Source organism: Austrofundulus limnaeus, unplaced genomic scaffold, assembly GCF_001266775.1.
Source record: "Austrofundulus limnaeus strain Quisiro unplaced genomic scaffold, Austrofundulus_limnaeus-1.0 Scaffold459, whole genome shotgun sequence".
Taxonomy (NCBI): domain Eukaryota; kingdom Metazoa; phylum Chordata; class Actinopteri; order Cyprinodontiformes; family Rivulidae; genus Austrofundulus; species Austrofundulus limnaeus.
Genome location: NW_013952861.1, coordinates 271346 through 281318, shown reverse-complemented (window position 1 = coordinate 281318; position 9973 = coordinate 271346). Strand labels below are relative to the sequence as shown.

At 37.4% G+C, this 9973-nt stretch overlaps 1 long non-coding RNA gene across 1 annotated transcript in view; it reads right to left on the bottom strand.

Annotated features, from left to right (window-relative positions):
* LOC106529683 (uncharacterized) overlaps positions 1–9973 on the bottom strand; it is a 96546-nt gene that overhangs the window by 19160 nt on the left and 67413 nt on the right. Inside the window, exon 2 of the long non-coding RNA XR_001311666.1 lies at positions 5220–5413. This is a non-coding gene — a long non-coding RNA (uncharacterized LOC106529683). The remainder of the gene's footprint in view (positions 1–5219; positions 5414–9973) is intronic.

The window sequence follows — 9973 nt, the reverse complement described above, 5'->3', positions numbered from 1 at the left end:
AACAAGTAAAACTCCAGCTGTTTTATCTTTATTTATATATTACATTTGATTTTGTACAAACTCAAATAGATATTAGTATTCCAGCAATAGGATGTTATTAACATATGCAAGGTGAAAGGCATGCTTCAGTTGAAATAAAATAAGCAGTTTTAACGTTCATAGTTGTAGAAAGTTTATTTCACAGTTATTCTATAATAATCTGTCAGTCAACATCTGTTAGTAGAAGCCAAGCCTAACTTCATTTGAGCTTCTTTATGAACTCGTCTTCACTTTGTTAAATTATTGACTCTTCTCCACATGTATATTTAACAAGATTTTTTGAGTAAAATCGTGTTATTTCTTGTTCTTGTCTCCTTTTTATCTCCTCTGATTTAATTTTTCCAGTAAAGTTGTCAGACATGTGGAAGAACTTATCCATCACTTACTGCAGGACAATCAACTATTTATTTTCTGCAGTCGGGTCATAATAACAGAGTATCTTTACAGTTTGTCCCAGTTAATATTGACACTGTTATTTAAATAGTACTGATCAAACAAGAATCAGTCAACCAAACTACACTGAGTCTAACGCTGATGCTTTGTTTGGCGGCTAATGTTTAGGAAAAAAACTATTTTTTTATGCTTTGATGTCACCATTTCTTCCCTGTTTTTGTTGCTGCTCATCAAGCATTTGACTCTTCAAACCTCTCAGCTCCTCTCCGCATCACAGAAACTCTCAGTTGAAGAGCTTTTTACCCTTTTTGTGAGATAAAACTCCTCTGCTGGTGAACAACGATATGAGCAGATGAAACCTCTGATGTTTTGAGCACCAAGTTTTAACTTCCAATGAGCACCGTTTGAGCTGCTTATCTCTTTCATGGTATCTGGCTTTAGCTTAATTTTTAAAGGAAAGAGAAAAAAAAACTTCTGAGATGGTCTTTGTTGTAGTAAAAGTACCTATATCAGACAGTTCAACAACAATCATGTGCTTTTATCTCAGCCAGCAGCTCTCAGGATAAATTTATGTGGTCTGTACTGCAGTCATCATTACTGTATTAAATCATATTTATTGTTTAAACAAACAAAATCATCTGATCATTTATTATCACTGGCAGATTTTATTTCCAAAATGGATTTCTGGTTTCTGTTTGATCGGTATTTGACTCAGACGTTAGATGGCATTAAGGCTGAAATGGTTCACTCAGACATCCCAAAMAAGTTCAGTTTGGTCTCACAGAGACTGTAGTGTCTGCAGGAGTCCTTGTACCTGTCTGCCTCAGTAATCTGCCAGGGAGCAGACAATCATCAACGGGCCTTATCTCTGCTGCTCAGGAGCCGCAGGGAAAGGAGGCAGAGAAAAAAAGAAAAGTAGGCCCAGCAAAAGCAAAAACAGAGAGTAGACTGAAGAAAGGTTCAGTCAACACACATACAGCCCATTAAACACACAAATCTACAATCACACACACAAACAACTTCCTCTGGATAGACTGAGTYCATCAGATATTTACTGTGTTGTTTCTGCAAAGCAGGCAAAAAAAGATTTTCCACAGAGAGCAATGAGAGCATCAAGAATGAAGGACAGCAGAGATTAGCTGAACATTTCCAATAAAGCTCAGCAGATGGATTTACACAGTGCTGATAGAGAGGGTTGAGTTTGATGCATACTGAGAGGGTAGAATGCACCATTTGCATCATAGTCATTTAAAAACATGCATCTGATRCTAAATTTCACATGTGGGCAATGAAACTAAATCCATCTTTTTAAATTACTTTCTATGAGCCAAAGACAGTAAAAAGTCAGGTTTACTCAGTAGATCTCACATGGAGCTGATGGCTTCCAGTAACTCAKTGTTTTTACATCAAACTGTGGATTCTGATATTTGGCTTCACAGTAAATTAGAGCTGACCGAGGAAAAGAGTGTTATTATGACCCGAACAGTGGGTTATTCTGAAAGTGAGTATGAATTGAGATTTACTGTTTTAAAAACAATTATCAAACATAATTGACAACGACTCTCTGAGGAATGTGTGTGAAAAGGCAGGGATATATGAAAAGTTGTTTTAGTCACATTAACAGAAAATTTTCTGCTGTAACAACTGTCTTCCTTTATGTTTAATCACCTTTGTTTTTCAGTAAAAGTTTGTATTTGTTAAAACATTATAAAAATACTTCTTGGAAACCAATAGTATGTTTTTCACATGATGCTGCCAACAATTTTTTATAAACATGCTTAAGACTTAATACTCAGTGATTGAATACTAACAGTTTGCAACAGGCATTGTAGCAAAACAGGTTTTTAGTCTATCTAAAAACACCAAAATCTGAAATACTCAGTTTGTATAGAGTCCAGCCTGTCACCTTTTTGTTTCTAAAAAATAGTCATTTCAGTGGCTTTGATGCACTTTTGAAGCAGAAATGTAAGGGAGGTCACAGAGAAAGTAGAGAGGTCATCCTGACAGGAAAGGGGGACAGAAAGCCATGGTATGCTGAAAATTGTCTGCTTTTACGCTGCCAGTATGTAGGATAAAAGGTTACAAGTCAGCAGAACAATGTTAAATGGAACTTTTTTTTTTGCTTACTGCAGTTTGTAACACACATCTGGATGAAGACATATGCACCACATCCCAAAACTAGAAGCATTCAAAGAGTGCAAACCTCTGCCAAGGCCAATTTCTGCTATCTTGTAACAGTGAAGAATCCTTCCAAAAATTCCTGGATCCGCAATGAGATCCGGATCATCACCAAAATTTAATGGTGTGTTCCTTTGGCCAATACCTACCTGTGTAAAAATGTTATGAAAATCCGTCCATAAGTTGTTGAGTAATTTTCTCAACAGACAGACAAGCTACGTTTCTATTGACCATAAAAATGTGTAAATTAGAATTTCGAAAATAAATTTGCTCAATGGAAACACGTCAGTTTAGAAAAAAAACTTTTCGGTTTTTGCGCTAGGATGGGGTGGTTTTTCCGATGTATCAAAGTTTGTGTGTTTCGCAAAACTGCAATGGATACACTTATTTCATATCAAGGGAGTCATGTGATCAACAACCGGCTGTTTCTACTAGCTAAAAAGACGACGAAGAAGACAACAGGAAGTAGAAGTAGTAGAAATCAATGAAATTGTAAAAGAAAGTTATAAACTCACTGACTACAATTTCCCAAAAACGCAGCATATGTAGCCGCTCCCAAGTATAAGAGGCATGTTGCTCGAAAGCCTCGATAAGATGCTGCCGTGTCCTCTGATGGCTGATGATGAGCGCTAGTGTCGTGGTAACAATATGCTATGTGTTTACATCCATTGCCGCCATGTTTGTAATGACTTATCGCGAGAACAAACGTATTCACGCGTGACTTTAATAGCATTTCTTACTTAATGGAAACACCGCAATTGCGAAACCGTGTTTTTTCGACATTTACAGAATATCGACAAAGTTTTGCGCACATTTTTAATGGAAACGCAGCTACAGACACATGCGACTGAAAATATAACCCCTTTGGCGAAGGTAATTATACATATATATATATATATATATATATATATATATATATGCAATCCTCAGTATGCAGTGTGGTTTTTGATCGGAGTTCCGTAAAATAATCAACATTCAATCAGATTGATTAATATCTATTGAACGCAGAAGCTGGGTGTAGTTTCCTTGGCTGCACTGAAAAGTATTATTGCGAGCTCAGCAGACACGGTTTTCACCGGGTGTTTGGTGGTTGTTGCTGCCGATAGAAACAAGGGGGTGGGGTGTGCTCTGTGATGAGGAARCTCGGTTTGGAGATGCAGCCTGGAGGAGGAGCTGATCCCAAAAGGCAGCTSTAGGCCCAACCGGTCRTTTTGATCCTCTGGCTRGCTGCCTCAGGACACGACAAGATTCCTCAAACATGCATGAATGAGTCAAAGCAAGACTCTGGGCATGTTTTTGATGAGAGGATAACATTATAACATGACATAAAGCTCAAAAAAGTTGATTTTACATGATATGGCCCCTATAATCATCACACTTTTTTTTACAAACCTGCAAAGAAACTGCCTGCAGTTGTTTCCTCTGGTGGTTTTAATGGTTTTATTTAAAGATAAGGTGAGTAAAGCACAGAACTAATGACTGTAGTAAAAGCAGAGGTGTGAGTTTTTCTTGGCTCGGTTTCTCCTGCAGTCCACAACAGCAAGTTCAGGTCTTTTAGAAGAGCCATTAAGAAAATTGGAGTTGTGGGCAGTGATTCAGAGATCTATTATGTTTGCCAGTAATGCTTTATAATTTGGTTATTTTTAATTTAACTTAAACTAACCTCAGGAACAAAGACTTTCCCCTTCAGTGGTGTTTTATGAATGTGTTTAACACACACTGCTGTCTAAGCAGATATCTTATTTTCTTATGGTATTTTAATGATGCTATGGTTGGTTATGGAGTCTGTGTTCAGCAAAGCATTAAATATGATGTTTGGTATTTTTGGGAACTTTTAGATCTTCACTAAAACAAGTTTCAGTAAACTGTAATGAATGGTTCACAAACATAGTCAGTGCAATGTGTGCATATATAAAAAAAAGTAAAACAAGTACTTAGTAACAAATGTTTTTCTTTTCAAAATTAACTATTTTAGATTTGTCGAAGAGACTAGTGTTTTACTGCCCTCCATGTGCCAGTTACTGCACTATGCTGTGCAAAATCTAAGAACAAACCACTTCACAGCCCTAAACACACAGCATAAACAATGCTTTTTAGCTAACTGCAACAAACAGCTGAATCAATGATCCATGAATAATTAAGAAGTGAAGAAACAGACCAAAAAGCAGCAAGAGAACAAATCTTGTTCAAGTCTTTTTTCTTTTTTTAAATTTAAATATGTTTATTTTTTCCTGCATCAAACATATCTAGACAGAAACTTGAACCAGGAAGTAAAAGCAACTGGACATCCATGTCCGCTCCTGCTGCTGATTCATATTTGTCATGCTGTCGAATCGATGGGTCTGAGCAAAGTAAATTTGGTTTTAGAACAGTGGTTTGAACAGCACTCCCTGGCTATAACACAGATTACAGCATAATGTAACGTTTTAAACTGGCATCCACATGGAGATGACAGTCCTTTATCCAAACTTGCAGCACACAGATGGCAGGAAGAACTCAGCCTAAACTCATTGCTATTCATCGTTTTCTCTTTTTCTCATTCGTTCTCCCCATGCAGTTATTGAACAGAACAGGTGAGGGGCTGCTGATTACAAAACATCATCTCCTACCTTTGATCTCCTGAGGTGTGGGGCTTTAATCCATCTTGCAGCACAGGAGGCTGTCTGATCAGGGGTGTTTGCGGTAGTCACTTAGCTACTCATCATCTCACGTCCACATGTAGCTCGTGCTCTTGTACAGGTGTGTGTGAATGCACACCCAGCTAGGGTTTGGATTCTGCAGGGCTGAGATGTTGCTCGCTGTTCTGCAGGAACAAAAAGAAAAGAAAAATCAGCCAAAAAAAMCTAAAAAGAGATAATAAATATCATTTATAAAACACACGTAGTATTGGYTAAAGCTGTGACACTGTCATGGTTTCAGAAGAATGAACACAGAATGGCTCAAATATGTCGAGAAAAAATAAAAGAAACAAATGCTGACAAGGCAGTAAAAATCTACAAAAACAATGTTAAATTGCAACAACAATTCTCAACTGAAGATTGATGGCAATTAAGTGACTTTATAAACGAGCTGAAGTGTTGAGGGAGACACCTGGGCAAACTCACTGAAAACAGGTGTAAGGAGGACATAGGAGCAGAGACTGACTGTGGAAAAAGACACAGGTCTCCAAAAGTTAAAGGCTAATTTTTATCTATTAGTGCTCGGAGTATATGTTGGGGAAGACTCAGCTGCCACACCAAATATTGGCTCAATAARTGTAAAACTAAAACCATTCTTCCCAGTTTTGTTTTAGCTAAGGTTGCTTATCTGTGGGGCCATCTTGAACATAGTCCACTCCAAAAGTTAATAATTTGTAGAAATTCATGCAATGATTGATATCTGAGAGTTTCATTAAGATCCACTCAATTGTTGCTTACCTATTTTACTAAAATACACACATACACTYACACACATACACACGTACAGAAGCAAAACCATTGGTGCTGTTTTAAAGGACTTGTTTGAGGGGGCGGTAACAATTGATTATTTGTGTCCAAACATGATGCATACTGTATATGTACATATTATGCAAAAGTACAATAGGTTTAATGCTGTAAAAGGCTTGAGTACCCTTGAAATAGTATTACACATCATGTCTAATATCCTTGAGGCTAACTTTACATTTCAAAGCAAAATATTAGAGTGGTGTACTTTCAGTACAAACCTCCAATTCTGCATTGAAACCTTTGTCTGCAGCCCTGTTCCTAAAGCAGAGGACAGTCGTTTATCCAACACAGATCTGTCTAACCACCAGTTCTCCAGTAACATTTTGCTGATGGTCTCATTTTACTGTACATATCTTACTCAGCTAGATAACCTCCCTCTTCATCCTGCACATCCAACATTTTTACACTGCCCCTGATACATAATTTGAAGGGCCTTTCAAGCTGATCAGCATTCCAAACAACACTCAGCACACAATATTACCAGACAAGTTCCACAGTAAATGAGAAAGTAAATGTCACTTACAAGACGAGCATTAATCTCATGTCATTGCATTTTAATGGYACCCTTACTCAGAGGAGAATTAAACCTCTCCCCAGAGACCGACCTAATCACTTAGCACAACGGTGAAATCAACGTCCTGCGTCCCAACAGACAGACAAGCTGTCACGTCACGTATGAACATCTCTACGCATTCACAATCTCCATCCGTCTCTCCAAATTCAAGAACTGATCCTTTTAAGTGCAAATTTCTTCAAGTTCCACATGCGCCGCCCGATGGAGCTCGCAACATGAGGGAGTGATTGAATCTGGCCTTTGATCTATGAATACTTTAAATATCTGGCCTGCCAAAATATGAGGGCTGCTCATGTAAACGACCTCAAACTCAGCTCTGCACTTTCAAATGTCCTCAAAAAATACACCCACTGAGGCTCAAATAGACTGAATCAACAGAGAAAAAGTGAGGAAGACTCRGATATACACGCATGCAAAATAAACCTATTTATTACACTGCTAAGTGTRTTGTTCAAGCATGCTTCACATTATCTAATTTAAAGGGTTTTTCTTTTGATTATTCCTTAGGATGCTTCACCTCTTGTCTGATAGATGAATTATACGCTAGATGGAAAAATAATTATGGAGGAGACGGCCTAATCTGTAAAGATCTTTTACAGAAAAATAGTGAAAATTGTCACAAACAAAACAAACAACTCCTGTAACTTCTAATGTAATTGATGAATGATTGTTTGAAAGCTTAAATCATCTGAATTCACCTCACAGTGCAGACTTTTGTGGAAATAACCCAGAAAAATGCATTTCTTAAACACTGAAGACTGCAATCATAAACCTAATCCAAATTTAGAAATACGTTGCATTTGTTTTGGTCATAAATTAGAAATTTAAAGGCAAAAAGTTCTCAAAATGATGTCTTCCTTATATATTTAAAAAAGGTTCTCAAGAAATAAATCAAACAGATCATTTAGAACTTGCACTAATAACTAAAAGACTTCCTAATCAATAGTGTAAACGATTGAGAATTGATTTTTTTAATGTGTCTCATCAATACCAGTAAACATAACAGTATCTCGGTTATTGCAATTTTACGTGGAATTGTTAAAAGTTGGTTTTGTGAGTTGTGAACTGTTGTTCAAGTTTATTTGTTATTTCTGTGTAAAGATGTGAGCACAAATTAAAGGGCACTAATAAACTTTGCACCTCATTAAAAAAGTGATTAAAAAGGATGTTTTTTTTTTCCTTTTCTCCTARGCTGCTGCTCAAGAGAAAACAAATATCCCCTAATGCACCTTGATGAAATCTTGCTTTAAAGCAGGTTTTGTTCTGATTCACCCCCAAACAGCTTGTATAATTTTAAGCGTTGCAACAATTCATGAAATGCAAATCGACAGTTCATTGTGAAATCAATGCAACATGGAAAGGGTGGGAGAGCTGTATGGATTTTTCTGTTTTTGCTGCAGCAGAACCATCAATCCCTATAGGTGATCTCAGGAAAGGGACAAACAGCAGAGAACAAGCAAAAAAGCTGCTGCAGCTGAAATGGAGGCTCAGGAAGGTTTGAAGATTGTTTTTTTTTTTCCTGTAAAGGGCACTACAGCAACATACCACTCAAGCACTTTAGTTAGAAATAAACTTCAAATTACTACAAATAGAAATAAGTCTAGAACATTCTGTGAGATCTGAAAGTTTTATTTATTAGTACTTTAAGGATGGATAAAAGAACAACATTTAATTAAAAAGATGACATAAAATTAGCTTAATCTGGCCTACATTTTCAGTCACGAGTACCAAAATATGCCTGGTTTGAACAGCTGATGTTGTTCAGATGACTAACACAAAACTCAAATGGGAAAATCTATGTTATTTTTTTTTTACTGAAAACTCATAAATGAAGCAGATAATGTTAAAAGAAGGCAACAAAAAATACTTGACTTAAAAAAGTCCAAGCAACTATTTATTTTGGTGCCAGATGACTTATAATCTTGATGTATTAATCCAAATAATCTACAACAAAATGTATTTAGTACTAAGAACTACTAAGAACATTTGTTGGGGTAAGCCCACATTAAACAGATGCAGATGATCTATGTTCACTGTGAAAACAATGCAACAGGGAAAGGGTAACACTATAAAATATTAAGTGACAAATGACACAACACTCCCATCACACACCGGGTGGGAAGGAAATGTGACTGCTGCACCACAAATACACAGAAACAAAACAAGACACAAATCTTCTACATTTTCTTCCATATAACACAGTGAATCTGGACTATTATATGCAGACCAGCAAAGATTCAATCTATTTTTTTTTTTCATTGAGCTGTGGGAACAGTTTTGGTACATTTATTCCAAAACACATTTTTTTGTCATTTTATTTAGAATCAACCCAGAACATAAAAACATAAAATAAATAAAAATAACAAAGAGAAAATCCTTCCTCAAAGAAACATCACATGTTGAACAAGAGCTGGACTGATAAAAAAAAGTATGAAAGAAACAAAAGGAGATTACATGATACTGAGTCTAAAGAGTGAGGGGTTTTYATTATCATTTATGCCACAGAAAGTACTTTTTGTATTGTAGTGAAATGCACATAGATTTATTTCTAGAGGTCATGACTTCACCAGCTTGACCAGACAGTGGAAGATGATTGACAGGAKTTCACTACAGACTGAGTCTCAGTCAGGTGATGCATTRAACTCAAAGGAGCCTCAGTARRAAAGAAAACAAACCAAGCTTTAAGAGCCTATTAGGCTTCATGTTTCATGCTTGTCACTGTTCTGGTAAATAGTCTTGTGAAAGCCATTTCAGCTGACAGCCTGCGTGTCTGCTGACCCTGTAATGCTTTGTGATCATAAAAGACTTTGCAGTAAATGGACACTGACCAATCAGAGCGTGCAAACAGGATGGACTGTCAATGTAAGGAAAAGGTGACAGAAAGATTAGATGGATGGCTGAACGAGGAACGTCAGTGTGTGTCGGAGATGAAGACACAAAGGTTGTGAAGTTTGCGACATGAGGCTGAGAGACTGTTGGAGTCAGGATGAACAGCGAGGCAGGAGGAGAGGGGAGAGGAGGGGGGGTATCAGGAGCTGGAGAGGCTGAGTGAGTGGCAGACTGCCACGCTGGGCATTGCAGGACAGAACAGAGTCATTTAGGCGTCTGCAGTCGATGCTGCTGAATGGCAACAGTGCTTCCTCTGCTGCGAGGCTCAGGGACGTGCCTGGAGTGTAGAGTAGTTGTCTTCCTGTGGCATGGAGCTTTGAATCAGTTCTGCACGACACACACACACACACACACACACACACACCCACCCACACACACACACACACACACACACACACACACACACACACACACA